Source organism: Pundamilia nyererei, unplaced genomic scaffold (genome assembly GCF_000239375.1).
Source record: "Pundamilia nyererei isolate P.nyererei 1_Seehausen unplaced genomic scaffold, PunNye1.0 scaffold00058, whole genome shotgun sequence".
Taxonomy (NCBI): Eukaryota; Metazoa; Chordata; class Actinopteri; order Cichliformes; family Cichlidae; genus Pundamilia; species Pundamilia nyererei.
The window spans coordinates 460,063-476,361 of NW_005187459.1; positions in this window are offsets into that span (position 1 = coordinate 460,063).

A 16,299-nucleotide genomic window follows, 5' to 3' on the forward strand; every position below is an offset into this window, starting at 1 on the left:
TGAAGCGGCCAAATCCCAACTTTCACTGGGATTTTAGTGAGACAGCCAGTGTGTTACAGCACAGGAAAACTAATTAGGAAGCTTAGAACTTAGGGCGGGAAAAAACATGGTTTTGCAATCAGATTAGCTGCAATGATGATCAAAGGTATGCCATATTGTTCTAAAACTTAAAACTTTTAGAGTTTCAATTCTTTAAATTAACATCACTTGGAAAAACAAAACCCTTTGGGAGGGACACTGAGATGTTATCATGTCCGCTTGTCTGGATTCCATCAGCAAATTGTTGATACTGGAGCTGCCAGCGGCACAAAGAGCAGCTTATCCAGATTGAGGTTTGCCTCGAGGTTGTGGTTCATCGGCATCAATCACATCTCGGGGCTTTTTTCTGGCACAGACGCGCCTCCTCTCCTCAGACCGGCAGCGGCAGTCTCCTCCTCTCATGAGACGCTTTGCCAGAGATCTCTCCAGAGGTTGTGTTCTTTCAATCCATCACAATCTCAGCGAACATGGCACCTTTTCATTAGTGCAAAGTGTTCCAGAGCAGAGGAACGACCACTGCCCCGAATAAGCATGCGTGGCTAAAATGAAAGTATTTACTCAGTCAGTGTAATGAGCTGTGGATGGGTTTATTTACACAGGGCCGCGAGGGCTCAACGAAACACTTCTGAAAGATTGTCAAAAATTAGTAACAAATCTGCTTCCAGCTCAGTCTTTTTATTAAAGGAGAAATTACTTCTGGACTGTGTCCTAATAGAGCCAGGCGAAAGAAACCACACAGGACAGCTTCTTTAAATAGCTCTATATCCTCCTTCCTATTAAATAATTCTAATCTGGGAACATGCTGTATAAATTAATGTATTTCACCATATCTTGATGAAATGGCTTTTTATCCTATTTAATTACCTAAGTAGCATGAAAAAAAACCCCACTGTGCAGCAATTCCTGTGCAGCACTAAAAGTCATGTTTGCCCTAAAAATGATTCATATTGGCTCCATAAAAACCTCATTCTCCATGACTGATTTATGTAATTTCAGTTACTGTCATTTTACATTATCAGGGGGAAGTGCTAAAATTGATCTTTAGCCACTCCTCTGGCCCCAATTGATATTTCCGCCTTTTTAATTTCTGGCGAGGGCTGGCTCATAAACGCAGCCTTTGCACTTTATGTGCTCCATTCGTTTTATCCTGCTAAACACACAACTCTAATCCTATCAAAGGCAAAGAATATTCCAGAAAGGCCAATAGTGGAGCCTTAAGAAGCGAGAGAGCCGAGCATTAGTATTCATGGAATTTCTTTGGTGAGAACCTAGTTTTTAGGGAAAATTATCTCATGAAGGTGATGGAGCTTACATAAACAAATGCCAGGAGCACCCCCCTAACAAAAAAAAAGTCTGGAGGTCAGCTAAACTCTATCCAGTGACTATTTTGTGGTGAAAATCTTAATACCAGTGTGGATATGTATGTAGGAGTTTTAGAGACAACCACCTGGACCACCAGATCCTGCTGAAGGGTCCCTCCCAAATGCTGCGTAGAAATCAAATGGACGCGTAGAGTTCATCGCTGTCCTAAATGTGGGTTTTTTAATTTCATAGTGTAGTGGTTTACACATTAACCTAACAAGCAAAAGATCCCCTGTTTGATCCCAGGAAGAGATACAAATCCCGTTTGGGATGCAGCAGGAAAGGCGTGAAGAAGACAAATCAAATATGTGGACCTAACTGCTGTGGTGACTCCTTGCTAATAAGGGAGCAGCTGAAAGTTCAACATTGTATTGAAATGCCACGCATTGTATTTACTGTTACTGTCAAGTGAAGATGTGACTTTTTTTTGCCTTTTGTGCCTCATCAATAATTTATATTGACAAAACTGTTTTACCTGATTATGTAATAAACTTAGCCAACAAAGAAAAAGCCAAATATTTTCTTTACCCTTTGCCAAAAATAATGTAAAACCCCCTTTATAATAAATTTAAGCTGAGTAAATGAGTTCAGAAAGCATGAGAGAAGTAGGTGGGCTGCAAAGTATTTTACTCTATATGTTAAGCATCCTAGTTTTTTTCATTCCAAACTCACAACAGAATACAAAGAAAAACCTCTGAGATTTGCTCATGGTACAAACTGTTGGAGCCTTACAGCAGTTAAAATATTCTCTAAATGTTGTGTTATGAGTGACACAACATAAGTGTTTAGCAAAGGTTTTCCTTTAAGGAGCTATAATAAGCTCAAAAAACGTTTCAGAAATCACTGTGTCCCACTATATTCTGTAATATATGACTATATGATGGCTTTGGAAGACCAAAATCAATAGATGATCTTGTGCAGGCAGTGAGTCCTCAGAGCAATGCTGCAGCAGTTTTGCCTTTCGTGAAACAAAGAATATAAATTAATTGGCTTAAGAATGACACTAAAACTCATGTAATGGGAAAGAGGTCCTTAGGGGAGATGTGAAATAGTTCAGTAAATGTCAGGCTTACTCCCATTTCACATTCACAGCTTTGTATAAATTTAGTCTTATGTGTGGCAGCAGAACAGAGGGCGATGGGGTCATAATGAGTAGCCATTTACATTTTGAGTATCAAGAACAAATTCAGGTATCTTATGATGATGACAGTTTGACCTGCTGCAGGGAACCACACAGGGCAGGGATGTCAAACTCATTTCACATTGGGGCCACATTGCAGCACACTTTCATCTTAAGTTGGCTGAAACAGAAAAACTCTATTTTCTGTAATAGAGGTAATAGAAAAGAAGAAGTTACATTTATACAGTACGTCTCTGTTTTTCTATGTGGTGAAGAAATGCTGATGTAGTGAATTAAAAAAATTTGTCAGCACAAATAAGTAGAAGAGTGAAATTACAAAAAAAGTTCTGTACCTCATTACCATCTCCTGCAATTACAGTTACAAGAGAGCAATTCATAGTTAATAAATTATAATTAAGAAATACTGGTGATATAGAAATGTCTATTATTGCTTATCTGTTACTTTGTTGCCATAGGAATGGCTATGGAGGAGGTCTGCCCTCCTTGACATTTTCTGGAGGTGTCCAATGGACCGGACTGGAGTTATATTTGGATTGGAGCTGGGCCGAACACGGTCCCCAGGCTTTATGTTTGATACCCTTAACATAGCATATTATTAGTAAGTTTGTTTGCATTTTTCCTGGTAAAATTTGATACTTTTTTCTTATGTGGAAGGACAGGCAACAGCACAATGCATAAATGTACCCCAATACCAACACCCTGCAAAGAAAGCTCCCAATCAAGTATAAGGCCAACATCTTGGTTCACCACTTTGATGTAACAAGAACTTTGTGATTCAAATGCACGAGCATGCAATGCAAAGGTTGTTCTGGGTTATCACTAACTGTGATGGATGGTGACAGTGAATTAAACCTGATTACCTTCCCATTCATTGACTGGCGTGCAGCTAATGCCTCTAAAAGCACGAGGACGTCTCTGAAAACAAAGGTGCGCTAGTTTGTGTGGGATCTCCACCAACAATTACACAGACCGGTATAATTCTGGAAGGCTATTTTGCTTTTTAATGGGAGTAATAAAGATACCGTGCGAAATGCATCAGCCTTGATTTAATTTTCCGCATTCGATTAGTCGCACGGCTATTATTTCACAGCCACGAGTGACATTTTGACAGTGTAATTTCTACCATTGTTTAAAAAGTGCCTTAGCAGTGTCAAGAGCCATCCGAAGCTAATGAGCCCGCGAGATAATTTGGGTAATTAGTCACTCTATACTGTTTGAGTGCAGAGCCGCTAATTACTTTGAGGAACGATAATGTGCCCCCAGGGGAGCAGTCAGACATTCGTAAAGTCAATGGTATCAGTCAAAGAGCTCATTTAGATTCATTTCTGATATTTTCATCCAAATGCATAAAATGAGCTGTGGATCTGTTTGTTTAAAATGTTACAGATATCCTCATTTAGAAACTATGACACATTAGTTCACATTACACAGCAGTAATGTGAGTACACCAAAGAAGATCACCACCCATCTCCTGTCCGCTGACTATCTACCCCTTCTAATTAAATGGTGAGTGGTTGGCTGTGTTACAGTGATGACGAACTGCTGAGTCAGAGGATCATCCAGCAGCACTTGTGTGAGTCAGCTCATCTTAACTGGTTGTTTTTCAGATTTTCTTTTCATACCGAAGTGATACTTAAGCTCTGCTTGTATTATACAGTCTGCTTTCTCTGCATACCAACAATTTTCACCTTAATACAGAATCAATACATACCAAAATGAGTCCACATTACAGAAGTGTGTAGAACAATAAAAGAAGAGCAGGCGGTGCAGCAGATGGGATTGTTTCATACGCTGCTGATTCACGGTAATGGGAAGAGTGCACCTCCATGTCTTATAGCCTGATGCATGAGTCTCACAACTCAAACTGACAAGAGGACAGCGAGAAGAGAACATCTTATCATTATGGCTATTTCTTCCGAAAACCCGTTCCTATTTTTATTCAACCGAAGCTCCTGTTTGTTGTAGGTTTACACTGCTCGTTAGTCGCTGGACAAAATGATCTTAAAAGCAATCCTGATTTAAAAAAACAGAGGAATTAAACTTGTACAAAAGTGAGAGGAATGTATGTAAGAAGGATGAGAGAGACAAGGATGTGTTAGGCAAAAAAAGTGCACGTCTGAGATGATGCCCCTGCTAATCATGAAACTGTCAGAAAATAAATTTAAAGCGCAGGCAGACAAACCGGTCCACTGCTCTTATGTTTTATTATACATCACCACTGCTGAGGTGAGCTGCAGTGTGTATTTTTGCTGAAATGGGAGGAGCTCTGCTGCACGTTTGCTCGGAAAACACATAGAAGCTGCAGATTTATTTTTTTTGTGGATACTCAGTTACATAAACATATGTGTCACTCTGCAATCAATTTTAAAGCAGCACAAACTATGACGCATGTTACTGTTTAAAAGGCCACATTAAACAGCTTTCCACTTTGAATGAGAATCCACATCAGTATCTTCTTGCACACGATCACAGAGTCACGGAGAACAACGAAAGACTTTTTGCACATTCTGGGCACCTCTTTGGCCTCAATGAACTATAAAACTGAGTTACAGCCAGCACTCTGATTGAGCCTCCTCTCTCTATGGCTGTTCACACTCACACATTTATCTGACGTGACATAAGCGCCAACCTTCAGCCGCTATGGCTGTGTCAGTGAGTGACTTTGTCAGTCATTTTGGCAGCCGCTATTGCTGATTCATGTCTCTGTCTTTCAGCAGAGCAGTTTGCACCCGCTGACAAAATCAAGTTACACGACATCAGTTCAATGACAGCTACCACTGCCTTTGGGCTTCATTTTAAAATTGTTCTTAATTGCAGGTGATGATCCTAATCGACCTGATGCTGACACATAGTTAGTCACCTGTGATGAAGTGCATCCCAAGTGGAAGATAATGACATTATTATTATGCTGGAGAATAATCACTTTTGGTTGGATATTAATCCAAAATTAAGAAAATTTAGGCAGGTACTCTTTAATGCATATGCAACATTTCTTTTGACATGTGAAAACAATGACAGACTAAATTTAACAAATCAGCTCATCAGATGATGGCTGACGTTTCTTATTTTGATCTGGAGCAAATCAGCTGATTGACTGATCAAATCTGCCATTATAGCATGACTGAAAGGCTAAACATCCACCTCTGACTCTGATCACATTACTAAGCCTTGAAAATTAGGAAAGTATTAAACAGTTGAAGAAGTGAATATTAATCCCAGATTATCTGCAATGACTGTTGAGATACTAGTCAATGAACAGCAGGATTAAGCGCAAAAAACCCCACAAAAAATACCCGAGTTGAACAGACAACATCCATTGAGGAGACACTTTATTAAGTATATTTTAAGTAGATCTTGCTAATACTGCGCTGGAACCCCTTTGGAGTTCAGGACTACCTTAAGTCTTCAGGGCATTGATTCAACTAAGTGTGAATTGTAGCCTTGGTTTTCTGTTCTTAGCTGATAGGAGTGCCACCCAGTGTGGTCTTCTGCTGCTACAGCAGAAGATGCTCTGCTGGATACCTTGGTTGTAATGAGTGGTTACCTGAGTTACTGTTAGTTTCCTATCAACGTAAAGGCTGTCTGACCAATCTCCTCTGACCTCTAGCATCAATAAGGCATTTTCGCCCAAAAAATGCTCACTGGATATTTTCTCTTTCTCATTCTCTGTAAAGCCAAGAGTTGGTTGTGTGGGAAAATCCCATCAGATTAACAATTTCTGAAAATCTCAAACCAGCTCGTCTGGTACAAACAACCATGCAACATTCAAAGACACTTAAATCCCTTTTCTTCCCCATTCTGATGCTCAGTTTGAACATCAAGAGGTTGTCTCGACCATTTCTGCATCACTAAATGCGTTGGGTTGCTGTGATATGATTGGTTCATTAGACATCCACATTGATGAGCAGTGGCTGGTGGCCAGAGACTGTGAGGTCAGTGATACAACTGTAGGCAGTGAATATTTCCCACTTCCACACACTTACCCATCTGGCTGAATAAAATTTTAATCATCCTCATTTATTACAGTGAGAGCTGAACACAAAGAAGGAACAATATGAAGACATGCTGAGCACAGTGCTGCATTTACCTATGATGACATCAGGTAAATCAGATGAATTTCTCCCAGTGAAATAAGCCTTGATGAGAAAAGCATATTGAAGTGGACTCTACATAATTAATTATAGACAAAGCTCATTATGATTCTTGAACATCTTTCGATATTCTTAAGGGAGGAAGTAGTAATGATAGTAGTAATTTCAGGAGCTGATGGAGCTCTACATTATGGTTCTGGGTGATAACACAGGTGTGTCAATGCTGACGTGCTCTTCAGATCAGACAGTGACTAATTCCACATAGATGCAGTTTCCATTTATCTTTGTGCTAAAGTTGCAGGCTCGTGTGCTTCTCGGAGAGCAAAGATGTGGAGGTGGGATGATAAATACAGCACAGTATGAGAAAGATGGATGATGCGTAAAACCGGAGGCTGTGAATTGTGTGACTGTGGAACAGGAACAGTGATTACAACCTTCAGACCTCACCCTGAACTCAGCTGTCCATCACGTCTGAAAACCATGGAAACGCTTCAGTGAGTGGGGCATCAGGTGGACCAAGGCTGTCTGTTCTTTTATCAAAAATCAGTTTAAGTTCATGTTATAGTTTCATTTGCCAAATACTTGGGAGGTTGAGTAAAATACAAATAGGCAAAAGACAAGAAAATGTCAATTGTTGAAGCTGATTTTGCTTTTTGAAAAATATAAGCTCATTGTCAATTTGATGCTTGCCCAAATATTTTCTGTAGTGTTGAGACAGAGGCAGAGGTTTCAATTCCATCACCTCTTCTTTGCACTCTGTCTTTAAGGACCAATAGAACCAAATGGTTTCATTTTTTAAAATAAATTGTTTACCCATTTTTGCTTCATACAGGATTTTGGTTATGCTGCTTTGTTATATTTTGTTTTATAATAAGTCAAATCAGAGTCAGGAAGTAAGTGTTTACCCAAAAGGCAGTTTTTCTGCATGATGGCATATGTTGCTTCAAGGTCTGTATAGAATATCACTTCACTGTCCACAGTGAAGTGAGTTTTACATCCCCATGAACCTAGAAGGTGTTGACCAAGAAAAATCAGTAAATCAAGCTTGATTGAAATTTGCAGCAGCCTGCATGGACAAGCTAAAGGCCTTCTAGAGAATTGTTTTATGACCAGATGAGACCAATATTGAGCTCTTAGGCCACAATGGAGGGTGAGGCTTTCAATCCCAAGAGCAATGTACCAGCTGTTAAGCATCGTGGTGGTAGCATCATGCTCTGGGATTGCTTTGTTGCCTATGGTACTGGTACATTACACGAAGAGGATAGAAAAATGAAGAAGACTAGCTCCAAATTCTTCAACTTCACCTTAAAACAGCTAGATAGTGGAATTTTAAACAAAGTTGGGTTTTCCACCAGGACAGTTGGGTTGGGTTTATATATATTTCAGCCTGTGTGCATACTTCTGAATGTGTAAATGCACTCTCACACCATTACAGAAGCTGAGTTTTGAAAAGTGTGTTGACAGCAAGCTGTATGGCTTTCTCCTATCTAGCTTCTTGTTTATTTTCCTTCTTGCTGAGCTGATGCAGAGAATTATATCTGATCTTAGGGGCCAAAGATCAGAGTCATGCAGTATTGATTTGTCTTTTTTTCTTGCATACAGAGATTTCTCTTGCATTCTTAAATTGCTGCACTGTTTGCCCAAACTGACTGCTTAGCCCCTGCCCATGATTACCCCCCAGATATCTCTGTGAATTTGAAGAACTAAAAGTGGTGGGTGAAACATCTCCAACAAGTCATATTCCTATGATTTGTTGGAGATACACTGCAGTGTTTAAACTGGACTTCTAAACAGACCCTTTAAACTGATTTCATTTCTATTCCATATACCATCTTGTATTTTAAAGTTTTATACTACAGAGAAACCCAAGCAGATAGTAGGAGTGTGTGAGCTATAAATTGGCTTGTACTACACTATGCCGAGTGCTGCAGACCTCTGATGAATAAGATTTATTTTCTGTTAGTTCTGATTTTCTGCTCTGTTTGAATAATGTCAATAGTTCCAGAGCAATATTCAGCAGAGGCAGAGACTAACCTTGAATTTACCTTCAGAGCCTGGGATTAGAAACTTTTTTTTTTTTTTTGCATTAGATCAAATGCTGTCAAAAAACTGCACTTGTAATTTGTCACTCTGCTCTCTAAAATGCCATATTACGCGACTAACCCAAAGATTCTCACATAAACCCAAGTGAGATTTGAGCTGATAGGCTATTTTCTTAAAAATTCTTTATTCACCAGCTCCTTTCCAGCACACTCAAATCTTTAACACTATTTTCTCAGACCACATGGTGGCAACAGTGTCTCATCTTATCACAGGCCAACTTTAATACAAAAAGAATTAAATTAAAGTAAAACAAAAATGAGACAACATGTGTTCTTCCTGCTGGCCAAAAAGGCATTGCTTTAGGTGTTACTACTGAGGATGACTCATAGAAAGAGAAGAAAAATAGTTTAAAGGTTCACATCATGGGCACTTATGAAGTTAAAATGGAAACCACATACAGACAATAGACAGGGTAAATGTGAAGGGATCTTTCTAAAGTTACTGATAAAGGCAGTATTGTTTACACTGGTGATTCATTAATTGTGTAGCTGAAGATACTATTGATTTCTGAATGCTTTTTTAAAGGTACGTTTAAGCTATAATAATTATTTTTTTGATATTCAAATGTGATAGAGCTTGTGTTTTTTAAATGTTGGTTAGTACTGTCGCTTCATAGCAAGAAGACTGGGGCCATTCTGTGTGGAGCTTGAACGTTTTCTCTGCTGCTCTGTTTTCCTCCCACAGTCCAACGACATGCATGTCAGGTTAACTGGTGATCCCAAATGGAATGGGTGAATGGATGTCTGTCTGACTGTGTTAGCCCTGTGATAGATTGGTGAACTGTCTAGGGTAATCCCTGCCTCTTGCCACATGAAAACTGGCTCCAGTCTGTTAGTGGATGGATGAATGGACAGATGGATGGATAGTAATGGAAGAAATCAGAAATCTGAACACTTATTGTACTTCATCTGATATTAAAGCAAAGAGGGAAATTATCATGAAAAGAAACAAGACAATAATATATAGAGGTCCTTACACGAGCAAATACACTCGCTCTCTTTCCTTTTTTTTTCTTTCTTTTTATACTAAGAAAAATCAGTCTGTGAATGAAGTTAATAAAAAGCAGTAGGCTTTCTAGAAGTGAGTGATTATTAGGTTATAGATGTAAACAACTGAATTATTGATGGTTTTGATTCATGTTTAATTTGATTGCTTTAACATAATACTGTTTTACCAGTAACATCACTGCCAGCTCAAATGTCAGTTCATGACATTTATTTACATTCGAGTGTCAGGATCTGGTAACATAGTGCTTTGCATTGTCAGAGGCTACATTCAGTGTCATGGTCTTAATTAATTAATTAATTAATTAATTATATATAGTCCGCTTTCTTTCTTTTTTATCCATTAGTCACATTTTCTTCTTTTTCTTCTTCTTTTCATTCTGCTGATCTTCACATCCTTTGCCATCTGACATTTAGATTTCCGATTATGCTTTGTCAAAATCCAAGACTCTTTAATGTTTGAGTTGCTCTGGCCTTATGATGTATTATGTGTGTCAGATCACGGTCATTGTTCTGAAAAAGCAACTTCTGTAACCAACAACAAGCCTGTGCATTCACTCCATTTAAAATAAAGTACTGCAAACAGTAGTATGCATTTAAAGTAACAAAATACAGCAAATACAGTAACACACAGTGGCAGTAACAGAGTTCCAACAAGCTTGAAAGTCAATATTTAGTATGACTATCCTTAGTATTCAACACAACCTGGATTTCTAGTTTTCTATGTATGCTTTCATTGCATTGGCAGTGTGTTTGGGATCATAGTCATGCTGCTAAATGAAGTCGTTGCCAATCAGATACTTTCCAGATGGTTTTGCCTGGTGGATCAAAATCTGATGGTAATTTTCTGTGTTCATAATTCCATTGATTTTGAGACAATTCCTAACACCACTGGCTGAAACCACTACAGAGCCTCCAGTGCATATAACAGATGGCTGTAGACAATCACTTCATATATACTGACAGACTTTAACCCAAAAATTCAAATGTGGGTTCATAACTCCAAAAGTTCTGTTGCTGCGGATTTTTTAGCTTAGTTCTGAAAACTGAAAACCAGCCATTTCTCCCTGTTTGCCCTCCTTAAGAATGGCTTCTTCACAGCCACCCTTCCACTGAGACCACTTCAGTAGATGGATCAACTGAAGGTCCAGGTGCAGCTCTTAGATCCTGTGCCAGATCTTCACTATGTTTTCCTCGTTTAGCAAGAACATAAACATTTATCTCCTTCCTCTTTTGTCATCCACTCGTCCAGTTTCCTTAGATTTTTTTAAAGACACACTGCACACTATGCTGAAATATGTCAAAGTTTTGGTTAATAACTGTGAGAACCAAATCTTTGTTGGCAATGGGAACACATTGTAAATGACCTTTAAATTGTCAGACATATTTGGGTAATATTTTCACATATATATGTTTTGAAAATATTTTGGCTTTGGTTTGAAGTTCATGCATTTATTTTGAAACAGGAAGTTGTAGCAAAAAACAGGGGAATGCCCTAAGCAGAATGAAATGTGAATTGCCTGTGTTAATAAGTACCTGAATGACAGTGATGTTTTCTTTATTGTAATAAGTTATGTGCGATCAATATCAGAGTTTATGTGTAGCTGTAAGCTAGTGAGGTAATATAGTTAAACAGGTGAAATGTAGTAGTGTCATAACAGTATTGTGATTTATTATGTAGGAGTTGACATATAAAAGATATTCTGCTTAAGATACATGATATAAAGCATGGACTTTAGATGTGTATGTTATAGTTTATGTGTGTGTAGGATAAACAAATGTTACCCTGATATTTAAATTTTAATATATTGCACTTTTTAAATTTTTGTTCCTAATTTTTTTAGGGACATTTTGTTTAGTTCTTAAATGAATCATAGGTCAGCGTTAAGTGCCAACGGATGAAAAAACAGCCAATGTCCAAAGAAAAGCTTTGAAAGCCCTTCAGAAAGCCTTGCTCAAGACCACTTAAAAAACACCTCACAAGAAATTGTGGATCCATATAAGCAAAACATAAAAAAACAAGGGATGGCTCAAGAATTTTGCACAGCACTAAATCTCCACCTTGATGCTAAAACTTTAAAGCACCACATATAAAAAGATCAAAGTTTAATGGTTTGAGGCTTACTTTAAATTGCCTTTGGCCCTCAGATTTTGAACACACCGTAAATCAGCAACAACCAAAATGTAGCTATTAAGGATGGATCCAGAGTTTAAGTACCATGCTTAAATTTGACTAAAAGAATAATTGAGGATTTTGAGAATTATGCATGCTTTCCAGATCAATGTCATATTCATATTTTTCTGTTAAATAGCAGGCAAGGCAATCAGTAGAGACTCCAGGAACTCTTTGCCCCCAGCAAAGACAAAAGCCTGGCACAGTGACACCACTTCGATTTTTAGAGAATCAAGAAAATTAGACATACTGTGTTAATAAGTGAGCTTTATCGGTATGGATAAACCGCCTTTTTATTACCTTTGTACAGAGCCAGGCTGTCTGTTTCCCCTGTTCCCAAATTTTATGGCAAGATAAGCTTCTCAGCTGTTTGTTGTTTCTTCTTATTTAGGGCAGAGATATTAAGTTTTATTGATCTTCTTATCTAATTCAGCTTAGTTTCTCTAAATGTCAAACTATTTAAGCACAATAATCGCAGGAACTCTGGTGCAGGACTAACAGGCACATGTGTTAAGTCTAATTTTTAATGCAAGGGTCAAAATAAAACTTTGCTTTGCTTGAAAAAAAAATCATAATCAGATTTAAAAAACAAACAACAACAACGTCAGTGCCATTTAAGAAAGGGATGTGGAGAGCTTTTCAAACAGGATTATTTTTCAGTTGTGTTAGATTTCCAGGCAACAGCATAAAAGTGTGAGGGTGTGGGAGAGTGGATGTTATATAGCAGTGGGTGATATGAGGTAATTCCGCAAACTTATTAAGCAACATCCAGATCTATATTACTTGGCATCAGTCTCAGCCATCTCATTTCTATAAACTATCTATCGAAGATGGTTTCTTGGCATTTATTAACGCAAATTCAGGAATATCCCTGTGTGCTTCTGTACTCTGTTTAAACTCTGTCTAAACTCCTGATAGAGCAGCAACTCCTCACTGGCTCTCTGAACCTTTCACAGCACTTCGTCTTTATCAGTATGGCCGATGGGAAGTGTGGGGTAGATGAGACTTGAAAAGAACAGCAGCTGATTACAAAAGCTCTTGGTGCTTGTTAACGTTCGTCTCACAAGAGATTATAACTTCCTAAACCTTTGCTTGTGATTTGGAACTTGAGACGAGGGTTTGCCACTTGTTTATTCAAACCCTGTTGCAGGAGATTCTCTGTGTCAGTCTGCACTATTGATTAAAACTTAAATCAGGCTCCGGGCACATCCAGATCATTTTGACTAGATATGTCCGGTGGGGCACGTATTCAAGCTGTCATAGTAATTCAGACTCAAGATGTACAAGCTGGCAGGAACTAATATGTTAAAGATTCTTTATTTAAGAAACATTACGTCATAAAATTGTTAAGCTAAAGTTAAAGCTGGATTTTATTTTAACCAAAGTGCATAATTTTCTGTTGAGTGATTGAGTGATGAGTGATTATCCATGAAAATTGGACCCACTGGTTTGAGAAGTTCTGTTGGCAGCTTAGGTTTGGCCATATTCCCACATTAGGCTAAAGTTTCAGCACCGGTGAATGCTGCTTGGTGCAAGATAAATGCTGGACCTCATTGGGAGAGAAACGTATAATAAGGTTCTGATATAAAAATAAATATATTTTTAAAGAATTACGTCCCATCTGTGCTTTGAAATAAGATAACTCCTACACACCTATCTAAATAAAATCATCTGTGGAAATAAGTACATCCCACAATTCAGTAGCATGTAGAAATTAGTTTAGTAGATATTTGTTTATGCACTCTTAAGGCCCCACCACAGCATTTCAGTCAGGTTGAGGTCTGGACTTTGACTCTGCCGCTGAAACAGCTTGATTCTTTTCTTTTTCAGTTGTTCTGTTGTAGATTTGCTGCTGTGATTGGGATCATTGTCCCGTTGCGAGGCCCAACTGACTGTTACCTGTTGAAGTTAAGCAGCGGCTGGCTTCACCGGAGATGACGGCTCACTTTATCACGCTGCTGGGCTGGAGTCAGCATTTACTCAGCTTTAACAGCACTCTGGGTTCCGGGCTAGCGTAGCATTAGCATGCTGTGCTTGTGAAGAGCCAAAGTTGTGTTAACAGTACAATGCAGATGTTTCTGTTCTGGAGCACTCTCTACCATTGCGCTCTCGTCCTTTTGTGTAATAAAAATAAAAGTAATGCCCATATACTGTGCCACTATTTTCCTCCTCTGACACACAAACTGAAATTAGCTGATCGTAGCGAGAGCGTAAGAACCGATAAGCGGGATTGATAGGCAGGCAGGCTAACGATTCCAAGGAATTGGACTACTGTGCATCCAGTGCTCTGCTTCTTGGATGGCTCACCCCTCTCTAGAAACCCTCTAAGAAATTCCAGCTCAATTTCCAGGTCCTCACTCTGGCCAAACACTACCCTGTTTTCTCTTCTCTGGCAGAAGTCCTGTCCCTGAAAGGCGCACTCTACTTGTTATTACCTACCTGTTTAACCTTGTGCCCTGTTGATTCCCTACACAAGTTAAATGGAACCTTTAAATTGTTTATTACTCCTTTTGAGTCCCAAAAAATGACAGATGTAGCTTTTGTGATTTTTGCAGTTTCTCTGAGCATTGCATAGTTTGACCTTGAGGTGAATTTGCCAGATTTACCACTCTTGGGAAAAATGTTGCATTGTGTTAACACACACCTGAATCCCCTAGACCTACAAACTGCTAAAAATTCTGCTTTTATAGAGATGCTCACACTTGCTGGTGGACAATTAATCAAGTGCATTTGATTAGCAGCACCTGGCTCCTACTTACCCTCTTAATTCCCATGGAAGCCACGAAGAGGTCCTTGGTTTTTCACAGGACTATAGTTACTCATTTTTATCCACCACTTTCTACAGTAATTATTTAAAAAGTTCTCTGAAATGTAAACCCTTGTTGTTGTACTTCAGTTTCTTTTTCATCTTTTTTTGTGAAATAACAAAGTTTATGACTTTTGCATGGATTAAGTGCTGCACAGTCAATTGCTTATTCATTGCTGAAGCACAGAGTTATTGCATTAAAACTGAATTGAATTGACGTGGGTTACCGAGCCTACTTTTGATGTCTTGAGACGGAGGCTGCAATCGTCTTCTCATCACATCGGCCAGGAATAACTTAGAGCTAATTAAAGAATTATAAAACACCACAGAAATGCTGTTAAACAGAGATCATGCAGATTTGGGACATTGTGGGAGGAATTTTAAAGCATTCTAATTTCTCCAGAGTGTAATAAATGTTTTATCTCTCCTTCAAGATCAGCAGATACCGTCTGATGTCAGACACGTTGCTCGCACGGTTTAATGAGGCTGCTTAAGATGACTGTGAAGATAATTCACTTTAACACCTCATTGCTATTGATTCTAATAGGGATGAATTGTGTTCCAGACTTCCTGCACTACTTTGTTTTTCTTTCTTCTTTTTTTGTCATGGATGTCAGGAGATGAAAACAACTAAGTAGCCTTTTCCTGCCTGTGCAAAAACAATAGACAGTGAAACAGCAGCGCTCACCTCATGACACAACAACTTCTGTGACTAAACGCATTCGTCACATCTAACCTGCATGCAAAGGAAATAACATTGCTCACTTCTAAGGCCAATTAGGAAAGAAAATGTCATTTTTAGTTCTCATACATGCTGAAGAATTCTTATACTGCACATTTTAATGGTCCTACATGAAAAAAAATCTCAGATAGCCATAGCTTGAGTGGTTTTACTTCTAAATATCAAGCACTAAAGAACTGAATGTGAGGGAAATGTGTGGTTTTCTATCCTATTATCTATGAACCCAAGTTATATTTGACAGTCAGTGCTGAACTGTGAACTCTAGGAAGAGTGATTCCCAGACAACTGTCTCTGCACATCAGACATAAAGCTCAGAATCTGTCGGTCCTTTCGGTGGAAAAAGCCATTCAAGATATAACACAGTACTTTAATTTAAGGAGATATATTTATACATCCAATTAATCAGGACTTCCTGAAAGTTCTGTCAGGAGGTCGAGGTTTAAAAAATTTAGTCTAGGGTCAAGAATGATAGAAAACAAAGCAATGTGGGTAAGGTTAACATGTCTAATGTGATAACATAATTAAGTTAAAGGCTCATTTCTTTCAAGCTCACTGCTGCATTATTTTGCCATCGCACTCTCTCCTTGTCAACTTACTTCTTTTAGTTGCTTTTTCTGTGTGTAGAGTTTGTGCACACAAACATATCCAGCTACAGACATTTAAAGCTATTTTTTAAAACTTTTTAAAGCAGAAAATATGCACTTCTGACAAAAATGGATGTGTTCTGAGATGTTCATTCAATTCCAGGATACATATTTTAACATAAAGTTGGAGGATTCTTGTAATGTAGTGTACTTCTTCAATATGAGGGAATAGGCAGTTGAAGATGCCATGCTCA